The sequence below is a fragment of the Arachis ipaensis genome, chromosome B09, assembly GCF_000816755.2.
Source record: "Arachis ipaensis cultivar K30076 chromosome B09, Araip1.1, whole genome shotgun sequence".
NCBI classification, from domain to species: Eukaryota; Viridiplantae; Streptophyta; class Magnoliopsida; order Fabales; family Fabaceae; genus Arachis; species Arachis ipaensis.
In genome coordinates, this window is record NC_029793.2 from 136,077,178 (window position 1) to 136,096,102 (window position 18,925).

The window sequence follows — 18,925 nt, forward strand, 5'->3', positions numbered from 1 at the left end:
ATGAACAAGGGAGGTTCAACTTCCCAAGTATCAATGCCAAATAATTTGGCATTTAGCTTCATGATTGCACCAAGAAACTTGACAGTTTGCTCTTCTGTAACATCCTCATTCTCTTCAGAAGAGGGATCTTCATCAGAGCTCATGAAGGGCATAAGGAGGTTCAATGGAATCTCTATGGTCTCTAGATGAGCCTCAGAGTCCTTTGGTTCCTCAGAGGGAAGCTCCTTATTGATCACTGGACGTCCCAGGAGGTCCTCCTCCTTGGGATTCACGTCCTCTCCTCTCCTCAGAGGTTCGGCCATGGCGCTTATGTCAATGGCCTTGCACTCTCCTTTTGGGTTCTAAATTTTCGAATTTGACGAGAGAAAAAGGGAAAGATATTTTTTTGATTTTTTGAATTTTTATGAAAACATGAAAAATATGCAATGCATGAAATTTTTAGATCAAAACATGAATGTATGCAAGAATGCCATGAATGTCAAGATGAACACCAAGAACACTATGAATGTCATGATGAACATCAAGACACAATTTTGAAAAATTTTTAATGCAAAGAAAACATGCAAGACACCAAACTTAGAATTCTTTAATGCTTAGACACTAAGAATTCAAAAATGCATATGATAAACATGAAAAGACACAAAACAAAAAAATCATCAAGATCAAACAAGAAGACTTACCAAGAACAACTTGAATATCATGAAGAACACTATGAATGCATGAATTTTCGAAAAATGCAAGATGCATATGCAAGTGACACCAAACTTATAATGTGACTCAAGACTCAAACAAGAAACAGAAAATATTTTTGATTTTTTTTTTTTGATTTTCTAAATTTTTTTTTTTTGGATTTTTATTTTATATTTTTCGAAAATTATATGAAAAAGAAAAATAAGGATTCCAAAATTTTTAATATGAATTCCAGGAATCTTGCCATGTTAGTCTAAAGCTTCAGTCCAGGAATTAGACATGGCTCACTAGCCAGCCAAGCTTTCAATGAAAGCTCCAATCCAAAACACTAGACATGGCCAATGGCCAGCCAAGCTTCAGCATGTAGATTCAGACATGTAACAGTTGATTCCTCATCCAATTTCATGAACTGATCTTTTGGAAGCCTCAGTCCAAAAGAATTTAGACATGGCTTTACAGCCAGCCAGGCTTCACATGCTTCATGAAACACTAGAATTCATTCTTAAAAATTCTGAAGAAAATTTTTGAAAACATTTTTAATTTTTTTTCGAAAACAGATGAGAAAATTTTAGAAATATTTTTGAAAAATTTGAAAACAAAACAAAAAGAAAATTACCTAATCTGAGCAACAAGATGAACCGTCAGTTGTCCAAACTCAAACAATCCCCGTAAATTATCCGCTCATCATTTAGCAAAAATAAAAATGTGCGTGTCCATCATGTGATTTTTTATTTTTGTGTTTTGTTAGCACATAAATTTTAAAGTTTGCAATGACACATAATTAAACTTAGAATTTGGATTTTTTAAGGTAAGAAAGTTGGTAAAATAATAAAGTAAAGAATTAATTATTATTGATTTTGTAATTTTTATAAAATGTATATCACATTATTTTAATTTAAGAGTGATTAACTCTTCATTTTATTTATTTTTTTTATTTTATTAACTTCTTCATTTTAGAAGATTTTCATCTATAAACTTATGGCTATAGCATAAAAACAGTAGTATATAGTACAAATATTTATTTGATATAGTATAGAAAATTTTCTGTATTATGTATCAATTTTTTTTTGTGTTTTGTACTAAAATTTTTGTGTTGTATGTCAAAATTTATGTATTCAATATCTTTGTTAAACATATATACGAGGAGAAGAAGAAGATAATCATGATGATGATAATGAAAGAGAATGGAAAGGAAGAAAAAGAAAGGCGTGGTGGCAACAACAACGAAAAAAAGGAGGAGGAGGAGGATGAGGAGGCAATGGTGGCAGCGACGATGATGACGGTGGTGGCTACCACAACGACGACGGTAATAGCGACAACGACAACCACGTTGAAGAAAGAAGTGTCCAGAAGAAGAAGAAGTTAACGAAAGAGGAGGAAGAAGAAGAGGAAGAGAAAGAGAAAGAAGAAGTAGTAACAACAACAACTAACAACACATACGTAGAAAGAAAAAGAAGTGCGCGACAAACTTGGTTGGAGACTTAATTTAAAAAAGTTTAGACATCTAGTTTTATTTTTATTTTTTAGTATGTTGATATTTTATTTAATGATAAAATATAAATTGGTTATTTTTAATTAAATAAAATATTTAAATATTTTTTATTAATTATTAATAAAAAAAGTATTGTTAAACTTATTTCAAGAATATATGTAAAAAAAAAAAGGATAAATCACACAAACAAACTGAATGACTTTCGATTTTACACGAATGTCCTAAATCCAAACTTCTTACATGTATGTCTCGTTTTGACAATAAAACTATGTAAATTAAAGCAATTTAATTCGATTTACAGTGATTTTATATAAATCGAATCCATCTAATTCGGATTAGCTAGTGTAACAACAAATTAATATAAATCAAATCCATTATATTCGATTTACTGAGGAGGAGCATTACGTTACTTAAATCGAAACAAGTTATTTCAATTTATTGCATTTGATAAACCTAAGTAAATCAAATCTAATTAATTTGATTTACTAATACACGCATGCAGTTGATTAAATCGAATTCATTTACTTCGATTTACTGATGAGTATGTGTTATATAAATAGGATCAGAACGTGAAGTGTTCATTAGAGTGAAACTCACAATGGCTAGTGAAGATATTTTTTTAGTTCTAGTACACTACAGAGGGACGATTAAGAAAAAATGCGAGGGAATAAAATTTATTAATAAGAATCTATTGAGTGTCTTTATCAAATATTTTACGAGTTTTGTTGAGTTTCAGAATACTATACTCCAGAAATTGGGACTCCATGGAATGAAATAGGTAGAGAAGTTATTTTATAGAATTTTGATTTCTCTTGTTCGCAATGGTGCAAAGTACTACTCCTTTGTATTAAACAGTAGCGATGATTTGCAAGTTTTATTTCATTGTCGTCATAAGTTTTTCGAGGTGAGAACCCATGAACCATTGGCCAAGCTTGGAAATGTGGTCTCTAGTTCAAGAAGATCGAATCAGAATAATCAATTAGTAGCAATGGCAGCAGCCTTTAGTTCACCCTTGTTGTTGCGACTTCATCTGTGCCTGTAATGGCATTTGCGACAGTTTTGGTGGCAACTCCATCCTTTGCAACTGATCTAATCCGCGATGACAATGGAGAAATATGTAATAATCGATTTTTTGGCCAACTTGCTATTGCGATGGCAGATACTCTTGTTATGATCCTGGTTTCTTGGGAGGTTGGAGAACCAGATGCCGTGGAATATGTACTGCAGGATGACAATGATATGGAACCTGCCATGATTGATGAGGATAACAATGATGATATATGGAGGATAATTCTTGTTGGGGATGGTAGAGCATCGAGCTCAGGAACTCAGCAGTACTCCCGCACTTTTCGACTTTATACTTGGAGGCCATTAGACATCATGGGTTTCTGGATGTAGAATCTGGATTTGAGGTCAGAGATTCACAAGATACAGCAGGTCTAGCTGAGTTTCAAGTTGGTCAGAAGTTTCAGAATAAAGAGAAAGTCGTCTTATATGTGAAGACTTATAGCATCCGCCATGGGGTTGAGTACAGAGTGCTGGAATCGGATCATGTCAAGTACTATAGAAAGTGTAAGGAGTTTGGAAACAGTTGCCAATGGTTGATTCGGATCACTCTTTGCTAGCGAAAAGGTATTTGGGAGGTAAGATGGTATAACTGACCTCATACATGTCTGGCCACATCAATCTCTGGTGATCACAAGAAGCTTGATTATCATGTGATATCTTCTTTCATCCTTCCTATGATCATAGTTGATGCAGCTGTGTCCATCAAGGTACTACAGAATGTAACAGAGACACATTTTAGATTTAGGCCGACTTATAGGAAGGTTTGGTTGGTTAAGCAAAAGGTCATTGCGCAGATTTATGGGGATTGGAAATATGCCTACAATGAGTTGCCAAGATGGGTATTAGGTGTGCATAGTATTTTCACCCAACTTGGAGGCCGAGTTGACGAGTCATCAGCGTATTTTCATTGACTTTTTTAGTCATTTTTTCCGTATTTCGAGGCATTCATGTATTGTAAACCACTAGTTAGTATTGATGATACCCATTTGTATGGTAAATATGGGGAATATTGCTAGTTGCAATTGCTCGGGATGGAAATTCTAATATCATTGTTATTGCCTTCGCCCTTATGGAGGGCGAAAATGTGGAGTCCTAGTCGTTTTTTTTTGTCTCACCTACGGCAGCACATGACTCATCAGTCCGGCATTCTTGTGATATCAAATAGGCACAATGGAATCAAGGCCGCCTTGAAAGCTTCTAATAATGGATGGCTTCCTCCTATTGCTTATCGTGTATTATGTGTTAGGCACGTTGCAGCGAATTTTGTGCTGAGTTTCAAGGGAAAGGATGCAAGGAGGTTTCTAGTCAATGTTGCTTACGCGAATACTGAGGTTGAGTCTGATTCTTGGTTTGACATCCTCTGATTTGAAGATCCGGCAATGTGTGACTAGGCCAACAGGATAGAGTATGATAAATGGACTCAGCATCAGGACAAGGATCGTAGATTCGGCCATTTGACGACAAATATATCTGAGTGTGTTAATTCTGTACTCGATCAAAGGTGTCAGGAACCTTCCAGTTTGTTCCTTGGTGAAGTCCACTTATGGGAGATTGGCAGAGTTCTTTGTTCGCAAGGGAAGGGAGGCTGAGGCACAGTTGGGAATAGGAGTGTTCGCGGTGCGGTTTGGTTCGGTTTTTGAGTGAAAAGTCATCCGATCCGATCGTCTAATTAAACTGCGGTTTGGTTTGGTTCGGTTTTTTTATCGAAACCATCCGAACCAAACCAAACCAATTAAAATCGGTTTGGTTTGGTTCGGTTTGTTCGGTTTTTTCAATCAATTAAAAAAAATACTACTATACTACTTCACAAAGTCATAACATGATATATTTAGAATCATTTATTTTTTGGAAAGAAGAAATCACTTTTAGACGAATTACCAAACATAATCAGTATACATCAAAATCAATTCTACAAAAGTTAGAATGCAAACAAAGCTTTCCTCTACAATAAGGCCTATTCTAAAAGTACCCATGACCTCTTCTTTAGACACCAATGTAAGAAGTGGAATGAGTGCAAAAGGAATTTGAATTGACTGAACCACATTGAGCCATTCATTCATAGCATCCAATGAACTCTTTGATGTATTAAAAACTATAGCAGCTATTATTGTTGGAACAATAGCACCACTTCTAGTAATCAATGATCTTAACCATTTCTTTATATTTAGCTTCAAAAACCCTTCAGTTATGAATTGTCCTGCATATGTTCCTGTAATTGTGCTACTTTGTCCTGCTGCTAACAAACCAATTCCTCATATATATAGAATTGGAAACAAAAGTAATAAATCATACTAAATCAGTTCAAAATTAAGTTTTTATTTTTTCAAAATAACTAATAATAATAATAATAAACCAGAAGCAGTTATAACAACAAACAAAACAACAATTTCAGTATGAACAGCAAACAGAACAGCAATTTCAGTAATTCAGTATGAACAACCCAGAAGCAGTTTCAGTAATTCAGTATGAACAGCAATTTCAGTATAAACAACCCAGCAAATGTACATATCGAAACTAAATTGGAGTAAAATACTGTTACAATAGAATATCAAATGACCAAACAAAAAAATCAATATGTCAACCAAAAAATGATATAAAATTTGATAAATACCCTCCAGATGCTGCTACAGATACAAAAATAGGTTCCACAGGGCTGCACTTTATGTCCAATACACTGCAAAACCATATGTATTAGAGAGAGCATAAAAGCAATTCACATACCAAGCGGTCAGATTTACATTCCCAGTCAAGAGACAATTTCTGTGCCACAATATGTGGTTGCATTTCTAGATACCGGAGTTGATGAATCATGTCCATATTATTTATTAAAATACTCTATGGCAAATGGGTACAATTAAAACTGAAATTATCAAGACTGCTCCATTTTTTCGAGTAATAATCTTGATATGTTTGTCTTCAAGCTTACCTAACAATTCCATCTAGAGAAGCACTAGCAATATTGTTCCCGGAAGCAGAGAAGCAACATCTACTGATTGGACTAGTGTGCCTCAAGAACGCCTCCTAAAAACACCACAATCAGAACCTAGAACCCTAACAATCAGAAATAATACACATTCAAAAGCTAAAATCCCAAAATACAATAAACAGCATAAACAAATACAACAATTAGCAACAAATAAATGAACAATCAACAACAATCAGCAACAAATACATAATACATAGAATAGAAATTATTCAAATTAATACCTGACCTGGAGGCTCTATTTCTGGTGTTCGGTGCTGGAAGGGGCTGGTCCGGCACTGCTGGGTGGCTGGTCCGGTGCTGCTGAGAGGGGCTGCGTTCGACGGGTTGCGCTATTGGGAGGAGCTGGACGTCGCTGATGGGTTCGCCGGTTCGCGCTGATCGGTTTTTTCGGTTTTCGGTTTATTCGGTTTTTGGTTTTTTCGATTCGGTTGATCGGTTTTTTCGGTCCGGATCGGTTTTGAACACCCCTAGTTGGGAATAGGGCAGCAATTCAGTCAGTCACTAATGAAAGAAATAGAGGCAAATCTGAAGGCATCAAGGTGTTTCACAATGACCTTGTATGATAGAGATAATTCTGAGTTTAACATGGCCGAGACTGCTCCGATAAGTAACTTCTCATTTGGTATTTATAGAGTCTCATTAAGAGATTGGACATGCGATTGCGAGTACTTTCAGGCACTTCATTACCCATATTGCCATGCAATGGCGTACTGTGCATATTCTCGCCTAAGTTGGAGAACCTATGTCCATGAGGTATATTGCCTCAACACAGTGTTTAATGTCTACAGGATAGGATTCAATCCTCTAATCCCAGAAAATTTCTGGCCACTATATGATGCTCCCACGTTCATCCCTAATCCCAGTAAGAGACGTGCATCTAAATGTCGTCCTAAGACTACTAGAATTCGCACTAGCATGGATGAGGTGGATCCGAATAGACCAAAGCGATGTAGACTATGCAAATAGCCTGGCCACACTAGGCGGAGTTGCCCATAGGGAAGAGTCACCATGGATTCTGCTTCTACTAGCAATGCTTAGTGTTTTCTTTATTGTGTTGCCTATTCTTAATTTCGTTGTATTATGTTTTATTGTGTAAGTTGTGTTGTTTTTCTCAAAACCTATTATTATTAATATTATTGTGTTTTCTCATATAGTGTTAGCTTTATTTTTAGTTATCATGAAATACTAACAAAGAACAACAAAATACTCTTTATGGCATAATACATTACTCATATTACAAAATAAAACATAGTCCATATAAGAAATACTAAGTACAACAACAACATCCATGTGCAAACTACATAATCAAAAGAGGTGGGATACTGTAAAGCATCGTCTGCGACACCTGATCCATTATGCTCTCTAGGCTAGTGGTATCTCATCCTCATCTATGTCACCATCTGTCTCCATCTGCTCTCTAGTGCGCTCTGGTGACCTAGCAGGGCCAAGAGGTGACAGGGGGTCTGCAACAACTGCAGAGGTGAAGGTCCCACCCAATGCAAATATGTTAGAAAACGGCCCAGACAAAGGCTCGTTCAGTTGAAAGGTGTGATTGGAATCCGAAAAGCTCAAATCTACCATGTTACGGATTATCCTCCTATAGCATCATGCATATCTCATCCAAGAAGCGTGGCCCTCATAAGTGCGCCTCGAGTCCCTCCTCCATAAACAGCTCCACTCGGACTCATGTATATTTGGCTCTCATGCATACCCGTATAATTACTAGAACCTCTAACAAAATAATCACCCCCAAACCTTAAACTATATGCTCCATCACCTCCACATCCACCATCACCACCAACTAATCCACCTCCACGTCGACCTCTACATTTACCACCACCTCTCCCTCCATGTCAACCTCGCCCGTAGCTTATCTAGCGGCTTGACCCCTCCGCTCATGCTCACTCGCTCATGTACTGACTTATTATCTCTGCTCAACATGACGCCTATCCAGAACATCAGGCACCTGATCCATTTGAGGTTCCTGTCTTGGACCTCTTTGTGTCACCTCAGCTGGGATGGAAATTGCTTTGGGGTCACCGAGGAAGAGCTCAAGCGACAAAACCTCTGCCCATGCTCATATCACAACTCCAGGTACAACTATGACGATCCTAGGTTTCGAATGACATCAAACCGTAGCACATGATCGGCCCTGTGAGTCTAACGGAGATGCCAGGTCTGTAACGTACTAGAAAATCACCGATTACCACCCCTGCCATCTTTTGACATCCAGAAATCTATATCCAGTACTACACGAGGTCGATGTTGTACTCCACCTTGCTGTGGTAGCACCCTATCCAGTATCCACTTGATGTCACTTAATAACCACAAAATAGATCAATGTTGTAACCACCCACCATAACCTCATATGCCGGGGATCTCAGGATGCACTATATGAACAACATTTGGTGTACCATAAGGCATCCATGTGAATTGTTAAAGGGACATGATTTAAAAAGGTCATAACTCTACATTAAAAATTGGACTAACTGAGTACACAATAAAAATACAGTAAGATTGACATCATCAGCCTGTACTAAATCTATTATCCTCAGCCTCCAATGCGCCATTTTAGACCCCTTCTCGCTCAATGTTAGCTGACATCCTGACCACTTGCAATGCGATACATTAGTTCAACAACAGCCATATACGTAAAACATATTTAATCAACATAACATATTTAAACATACGTACCTCGATGCCAACAACCAATGAAATGCATCAAAGCTATGAGGCCTGAAACCAAAAAAACGCCAGAAGATCTATGACTGAAGGAGCTGCAGTGGACCCGCCAATTTGACGATGCACCTGTTAGCCACACGACACATGCATCGAAATAACCACGCAAGAGCAGTAGAACTCCAGCTATATCTGCCATGTCCTCTAGCTGAGCTACGTACGGTAGTCACTGGATGTGAAGACATGTACCAGACTTGTTCCCAAATAGCTGAGTCGAATGATGTACGCCATCGTATACCTCCTCACTGTATCCTCATCTGCGTCTTGAGAAAGCTCACTGAATGTATCATACATCCAAATGCACTTCACAGTGAACTTGTCGATATAGTTTGTAGGAGGTAAAACACCAAGTAGCTCTTTGAACAAAGTCCATGCTGGTCAGCCACCTTCAATGTATTTATCAAAGTCTGTAAGACATCCACTGACATATACTCACCATTGATCAGGAGGCCTAACTCGCAAGATGGTATAGCCCGACCATCTGCAAGTACGGTATGATCCTATCGTCCAGAGGCATACCATGTTGTCTTCTCATACGAATAATACATCGGGTGGCAACATAATGATAGAAAAATTTTCAAAAAACCATAATAGTTAACAAAATTATGCATGTCCTTTTGAAAAAAATACAAATATCCAATACTATAATTCTACAATATATTAATCATATTCAAAAAATTCGAATTCCCCTATATCTAAAATCACCTAACACGAAGAGTAAAATATTTCTCAATTATAAATCACTATTATCACATACACTTTTAATTTAAAATAATTTCTACTTAAACTTCTACTCACTAATCATTCTAACATTTATAACTTACGTACTCTAACAAAACATCTAATCGCTTCTCTAACTAACATTTATAATTACTATTCTAAGTAACATTTGTAGTTTTAAAACTCTAATAAACTACTAAATTCCTACTCTAGCTAACATTTGTAACTAACGTTTATAATCAAGTACTCTAAGCGAATTAATATTGCCAACATTTCTAATCTCTCTCGAACAAAATAAATTTTACTCACTAACCTCTTCACTAATGCTACCAGCGATATGAATAACTCCGTCCAACCAGTAAATACGATTCGGGTTGTTTTCTGTGTCCGCAGTTAAGAATATTGTGGTGTTGTGGCCAAATTTTTCTCTCTTTCCGAAATTGTGAATTGTAATTCAAAATAAGTGAATTCGAATTGTATATATAGGTACATCAAGGCTAAATCAAATCTACTACATTCGATTTATCATGGGCTTATTTTGCTGTTGATTTAATTTACTATGGACTATAAATTAAATTCAATTATTTCTATTTACTATGGGTACTTTGGCATCAAAGAGTTTTCTTACTAAATCGAAACTAATCATTTCGATTTATCATGCTTCATGCTAATTCGAATCCAATTGATTCGGTTTACATAGATATATGCAAACAAGATATGCATATAAGCTGTTTAGATTTCGTGTAAAATTGGAAGCCATTCAATTTGTTTATGTGATTTAATGTAAACAAAATTAGATAACTTATTCATATTTGGACATATTTAAATATATTTAACACATAAATATAAGTATATAATAACTCCATAAAGTTTACATATTTTTTGTAAATTGAAAATAATAAGAATTTAAGTTTAGATAACATGTACTTTATGTTATACAATTTTTTTGAGAGAATAATAAATTTTTATTCATCAAAATAGCCAAACGAAAATTACAAATAATAGAAAACACATTAATTTTACAAATAAAAAGAAAAATAAATATTTTTTTATATAAACTGAGAGAAGGTGTAATATTCAATTATAAAGAATTGTAAAAAATAGAACAAAAATAAATATGAGTCTCTTTTATTTCTAAATTTACACAAATATGCTGCAACATAGATCTAGAAATCCTGTAGTGCCACAACCAAAATATCTGTAACAAGAGCTACTATAAAATAAAAATATTAACCACTGGATAGTTATTAAAATTTATATCTTAAAAAGAGATTGAAAACAGAAACAGAAATTAAAAGAAAGGAAAAGAAAAAGAGAAATGGAGAGAAATGGAAAAAAGAAGAAGAACAAGAAGAAGAAATGGATGAGAATCATCAAAATAGAAGTAGAAAATATCAAAAAGACATAGAATAAGAAAAAGGAAGGAAGGCAGAAGAGGGGACGAAGGATAGAGATTAGAGAAAGAGAAAGAAAAAAGAAGAGAACATGGGGACTTAGAAAAGAGGAGGGCTATCACTGCAAAGGTAAGATCAGCAACGACAGCCCTCCACCGGTAATTGTCTCTTTGCTATTAGCGGAGATAGAACAGAGTTTTAACTAAAATATAGAAAAAAGAGTGTTCATTATATTATAAAATTGTTGAATTAATATTTTAAATGGTTCCTGAAATTTGAGTTCCGCTTTAAATTAGCTCCTCAAATTTTGGTTTAGGGTTTAGGGTTTAGGGTTTAGGGTTTAATTAACTTATATTAGACTTTCAAATTTTAAAATCTAATTCAAGTTAAATTTTTCATTTATCTCCATTAATAGAGTATTTAGCTAAAACTTTAAAAGACATATTAACATTCAAACGACATATTTTTTTAGATAGAGAAAGAAAAAAAACACATTGCATTTTTTTTTTCTTCTATGCTTTTTCTTAATTTNNGATAAATTAAAAAAATTAAAAATTAAAAATTGAAATCCCCACTATGCCCCCTCATTCTCTTTAGTGATTGATTAGCCGGCACTTAATTGCTCTCATTCACATATTAAAAAGTAGGAAATCCCCACTATGTCCCTCATTCTCTTTAGTGTTTGATTAGCCGGCACTTAATTGCTCTCATTCACATATTAAAAAGTAGGAGTGTTCAAATTCAAATCGATCTAAATTAAACCGCTCATTCAATTCGATTCAAATCGAAAATCGATTAAAATCGCACTAATTCGGATTTGATTGGATTCTATTTTTTGCAAATCGCTGGATTGGATCGGATTTCGGATCTACTTTTCATAACCGATCCAATTCAATCCAAACCGCATAATGTGTTATAATATTATTATTTTATTATTATATTTACAATTATACTTATAACATGTTTAATTTGTTATACATTTTTCTATTATTCATGTATTATTATTATTTAATAAATATTTTATGTTGAAAATGTTATTTATTTATTTATTTTAACTAACCTATAATTTTATTTCTATTGTTATGTTATCGTTAGTTTTATAAGATATTGTTAAGACTTGTTATGTCATTGTTGATTATTTAAAATTTGATGTTAAGACTTGTTATATGTATTTAATTTTTTTATTTAAAAAACCGCAAATCCAAACCGATCCAAATCGCTTGTAATCGGATCGGATCGGATTTCCAAAAAAATTTCATCCAATCCAAACCGCACCGCACATAAATTAAGCGTTCGGATCGGATGACTTTTTCCCTTAAAACCGAACCAAACCGCACCGCGAACACCCTTATTAAAAAGTACACCCAACAAATATGGAAGTTATCATATGTATTATAGGCTATTAAGCCTTGGTTTGGTAGGGCTTTTCAAAGAGATGTTTGTACTTTTTAAAAGTTTAAGTTTTTTATTTTGTGTTTGGTAAATAAAAAATACTATGCTTGTACTTGCAGTTTTTAAAATATTGGGATACTTTTGAAAGCACCTAAGATAGAACTTTTTTAAAGTTGACTTGTGCTTTTTAAAATTTAAAAGTCTAATATAACCTCATATGTTAACTAATTTTCAAAGTTAATGCTTACATTTATGTCTATTATAGTATTTTTAAATTTTAAAAGTTATTTTACCAACAGTCATACTACACATACAAGCCTTTTTGGCTTACAAGTCCTACAAGTTGGACCAAGCCCAACAAAACACATGCGCCTTTTACTCCCCCCACTCGAGCGTAAAGACACGCACGTTAGTGAACCATTTCCAAAGCGCGCTCATTATGAACGACTCTTCTTCTTCTTCGTCAATCAAAACCAGAACCCTCGAGATTCAAGCCACATTTGAAACCAACACCCACTCTGAAGAAACTGTCAAACTCCTCGCCAAAAGTTGACGAAATCAACAAGAAAACTTCTAAATCTCCATCAAAAAACACCAAAAAGAAAGAAAAACATTATTCAAGGTACTGTTTGACTATTCTATTAGGTTTTTCATATTTCTGTTTCTAATTTCGAATACGAAGCATTATATCGTCGTATTTCTCTCTCTGTTTCACTATTCTTGGTTTAGATTTGATATTACTGTTTTGATGAAACTGTTCAAGTCATTTACGCTATTTTACGTACTTCGAGTGAATGGTTTAACGTGTGTTTTCATCTATTTTTGTGCATGTTTGTATGTTTTTTAAGCGAGTTTGTATAGATATAAACTCTGTATTGTATTTCAAGTGAAATCATTTTTGGGTGTATATGGCCGATTTTTTGGGTGTATATCTCGGAATTCCAATTTGACTGGTGCTTCTAGTGGCATTTTGAACTTAAATATCATTCTGAACTAATATAATGTCATGGAATCCAAAAAAAATAGAGGTGTATGGAACTGATATATATATTAAGAGTATTGAAGTGTAACTGGTGCTGTTGTGATATGCATGTTTGGTTGACTTGAATATCATTTTGAACTCATTTAATTTTGTGTAATAAAAAAATAATAAATGTGTATAGGACTGAATTTGGGTGTATGAGGTTGGAATTCGGGTGTACGTAGCTGGTATTTGGGTGTATGTGTCTGTTACTTGCCTGGTATTTTTATCTATTGACAGTATTTTTTATTTCTTACAATAAAAATGACAACCAAGAGCTAGTATTGAAGTGTAACTGGAGCTGTTGTACTTGTGCTTGACCTTGTAGTCTCAATGTACGCATGTTTGGTTGACTTGAATATCATTTTGAACTCATTTAAATTCGTGTAATAAAAAAATAATAAATGTGTATAAGACTGGATTTGGGTGTATGAGGCTGGATTTTGGGTGTACGTGGCTGGTATTTGGGTGTATGTGTCTGTTACTTGCCCCGTATTTTTATCTATTGACAGTATTTCTTATTCCTTATAGAAAAAAATCTTAGAACAATTTAATTATTCCTAATGTAAATATAGGTTATTTAAATGACTCTCATTTTGCTTTGTTTACAGCAAACCAAAGACTTGAAATGTGCCACGAGACTACTGAGTGAAAAGTTTGAAATAATGAGCAAGCCAAAGAAAGCCATCATTCGCGAATTAGGATTTGGTGGCCTCATGCACATCCCGCCAATGAATGTACCATACAAACTGTTAAAGGAGTTGGCTAACTCCTTTAATTTGGACAAAAACAATCTGGACACAAGTTATGGTTAGTTTAAAGTCAAACCCAAAACAATAGGGACTATCCTTGGCTTCAATGCATCAAGTAACTGATTAAAGAAAACCTCTATACTTGCATTTTCTGTAATATATTCTTTGTAATATCTTATTTTGATACCATGTAATCAAGTAAAAAATTTAGGTGTATATATGAGTGATATTTGGGTGTATTTTAAGTGATTTGGAGTGTAAATTATTTTTTTTTATAGGAGATCTGTTTCCCGATAAAGTGAGTTATAAGGAACTTTCTGAGGAGAACAAACTGATTTTTAGAAGGTTCCAAGGGAAGACATTAAAGAATCTAATTGATGAGATAATGAATATCGGTGTTGACAACGACCACGATCGCCTGATGTTTAAGAGGATTTTCATCCTCTATATTCAGATGGCGTTCTTGTTGCCAACTACGATAAAAAAAAGTATCTCCTGTGCACCTAGCTCCAATTTTTCAGATGGACAAAATAATGGAGGGCAACTGGGGCGGCCATATGCTCAATTTCATCATCAAAGGCATAACCAATTACCGTCTGAAAAAGAAAAAATCGATTGACGGCTGCCTCTATGTCTTGATGATAGTGTATTTCCATCTATCAAAACACGCAGACAAGAAGGGAGAAGCAAACCCTGGACCTCTCTGGGTTAGCCACTGGAATAGAGAGCGGAGATAGATGGTCATATGGCAACTGAATAGAATGCCTTCTTTAATTTAGGTGTATTTTAATTATTTAGATGGTGTAAACAAAATTTCTACTGTTTCAGGGCATCGTCAAGAAGGTGGAAACAAAAAAAAGTTGAAGGAATTGAAAGAAAAATAAAAGAAAGAAAAAAACAAAAAAAAAAACAAAAAAGAAGAAAGCAAGTTCATCCGAGAGTGATCCATCAGAAAGTGAACTTGATTTTTCCTCTGAGTCCAAGTCTGAAGAAGACTCAAAGAAACCAAGAAGGAAACAACCCACCAGAATGGCCAAAAAGTAAGTAATATTTTTGGGTGTATTTTGTCACTTTTAGGGTGTTTTTTACTAATGATTGTTTGCCTTCCATAATGGAATAAAAAAAGAAAGCAGATTTTGGAGGATTCCACTTCAGAAAGTGAAAGTGAATCCAATGATGAGTAAGATTATGAAATTATCATCGCTTTTTTTCTGTTTATTTTCAAAATTTGATGTATTAACAGAGTGTTTCTCATTTTATTTCAGAAGTGAAGAATCATCGCCAATTAGAAAACAAAAATCAAAGAAAACAATTCAAACTCCCCACAAAAAGTATGCATTGCTTTTGAGAGTATTTTATCATCAATTTTGTTGTGTTTGTCTGATTCATAATTTTTTGATTTCCAGGATGCAATCCAAAAAGAGAAAGCACATTATTGAGGATTCATCTTCTGAAGAACATATTCAATCCTATGATGGGTAAGATACTTTGTAAACCTATTTTACCCTTTATCATGAAAATTATATTTGTTAACATGTTCTTTTTCATGTACTGTCAGAACTGATATTAAAACTGAAGTACTAGAAGAATTCTTAAGAGAATCAAAAAAGAAGAAGACCAATGAAAAGGCTGATGCACAGGGGTTTGTTATATTTGGGTGTATATTACCGATTTTAAGGTGTTTTGGTTACTAATTATTGTTTTTGGTTTCCCAGGATGAAGGGAGCTAGGCTGCAATCAACAGAACATCACTATGACTCATCCGACACGTAAGATTCTTTATTTGATAGAATTTTGATATCCTGATTTAACTAAATAGTATTTTTACTTAATTATGTTTATTCTATGCTTAGAATGCCGGAGGTTAACTTAGGAAGCGAGAGTGATCCTTTGTTTCAAGGACAAACAGATTAAAGCAGTGTAAACAAACCTGCGAATTCGGTTGCTTAATTCTTTTTTTACCTTCTGCTTCTAATTCTGTATATATTTTTTTTTTAGAAAAAAAGCTCTTTAATGTTTTATTCAAGAAAAAAAATGCAGGAAAAAAAGAAAAATATGCAATTACGTAAGTTCTCAAAAAACAGAGCCTGTGTTTCTTTTCAATGTTTCAGGTGTATTTTGATATTATTTGGGTAGATTATAGGTTGAGTCTGAAAGAAGAATTGGTCAGTGACCCAACTCAACAGAAGATGATTGTTGTTCGGATGGAGACACATTCAGAATTTGAACCACTTGATATGTGAGTTTTACAACTAATTTTCGACCTTCTGATCATCTATTTTAAGGGAGTTTCTTAACTTTTTATTTTTGTCTTGTTTAGAGTTCCGATTCAAGTATGCATGCCTCTGTCCCAGACAACAACACCAAGCCCTGTGCCATAAATTGAACCATCCCCCCCAAGTTCTAGAGCGAAAAAATTAGTGAAGAAACAACTAAGAGGTTAGAAATAATATTCGGGTGTATTTGGGTATTATTTGGGTGTATTGTTTTCTTATTTGGGTGTATATCTATAGGATTGAGTTGTAACTAATTTTTTATAATTTGATTTGTTTTCTCTGACCCTGCAGCACTCCACAACCCCATAAACTTGATGAAAGCACACCCACGGTGTCACCAGCTCCATCTAAAGTGTAAATTCAGCACAATATAACCCTCTTTTGATATCATTCGTCTATTCTTATTCTTATAGTATATTATATGTTAACACGCAGTAATCCAGCCCCTGAAGCCACTACTGCACTGATGATGATGGCCCGCACAACATCCTACGTACCTAAAGAATTTCCGATGCCATTATTCAACCTTGGCTTCACTTATTTAAGTCAAGAAGAAACACTGACCCAAGAGGGCAACCAGGATCTCAGAAGGGAAAATGTCCTGAGACGCCAATACTAATCAAAGAATTAGAGGAGCTGGTGGAGAAAATTGCAAACAGCGGGGTAAAGGTAGCATTGGATTTTGCAGAGGGTAAAAGTGCCCCGATCGAAAAGCAGCCTGCTGGCCAAATTTTTGAAAAGTTTGAAACTCCTGCAAGGAGCAACCTAATGTCAGGCGAAATGAAAGAAAAGTGCTACATATGGGCCACACGAGTAACGACATACGGGGATGGAACAACTAATGAGTATGATCCAGTGTGCACCCTCAATGTCCAACAACCATTGCTAATGTCAAAAGTCCACTTTGCGTCTCTAAAAGCTAGTACATATATTGAAGTTGAGGTAATATTAGAATAAGATTAATGATTATATTATGATATGTGACTGCAATGTTGATTGATGTAATTAATTTGAGTATTTTATTTTTCTAGATTATCAATGCTATGTGCCTGATCATGAACCAACAAAATATTAAAAGATTTGAAGAAGAAATTTACTATCTCCCGCCTAATATTATGGTAAAGTGTATTGTAATCAAATTTGGGTGTATTTTTGTATTCTTTTGGGTGTATTAAATATTTCTTTTGGGGTTTCACAAATGCCGCAGAACATGGCTATTGGTAATCATGCAGGTGGGGAGTTCTTACAGCCAAAATAAAAAAAAAAGTCATTTATGATTGAAGACTACAAAATGTTCATACCCTTTTTGGACCTGAAAAAAATAGCATCACATCCATATGTAAGTTTTCGTTTCTAAAACTTCTTACCATAATTATTTGGTTATGTACCAATTAAACTGAAACATTGTTCAATGTGGACATGCTTCAGATATTTGCACATGTTTGCTATTCGGAGCATTTGTGGTTATGGGTGGCAGATGTTAGAAAGAAAAAATTTTATATCCTTGACCCATATTACAAGACGTGTCCCTCTGAACCAAGAATGAAGCTAAATAAATTTGTTGTAAGTTGATTCTGTTTTGTGTTTTAATATTTGGGTGTATTTTTGTACAAAATAAGGTGTAGTTTGTGATCCTTTGGGTGTATTCATTTATTAAATTTATTCTTTCTTATATTTTGCTTTGTTTTTTGTTTTTAGGGGTATGTGATTTCCAGAATGAGGGTATATACCGGGGGGCACCTCTCGAGAAAAAAGATTGTGAAATTGAACCGCCATACATTGACATTTCAAGCGAAAAAACAGTATAAATCTTTCACTCTGAAAATTGTGTTTTCTCTTGCTGTCTTGTATTAATTTGCTAATTTATTTTTGGTTTTCAGCTATGATTGTGCTGTTTATGTAATGAAATAGCTTGAAATAATCTAGCCTCAAAACATTAAAAAAGAGGAAGTATGAATGGGACAATTGGACTCAGGTAATTGTGTTTAAAACTATATAACTCTCTTACTCTACTAAATTAACAGAGTTGATTAAAATAATATTCTTTTAAACTGTAGCCAGAGGTAGACCACTTTAGAGTTGAATTTGCTTCCTGAATTCTATTTCATGATATGAATCGAGACAGAAATGCAGCCATTAGGAAAGTGAAGTAGTGAGATTGTCCAAGCCATTTGCAGTCTTGTTGAGTCCATATTGTCAAATAGATTCATATGATATTGACAGTAATTAATTTTAGTGTTATGTAGTTTTGGAATAGTTTGAACACTTCTTGTAAATTTTGTGAATATTTAATCCAGATTTATTATAATTTTTTTTGCATAAATAAACTGACTGTGCTGTATTCAAAAGTTATAAATTACAGGTTCAAAAAAATGAAGGAAAACAACACCAAACC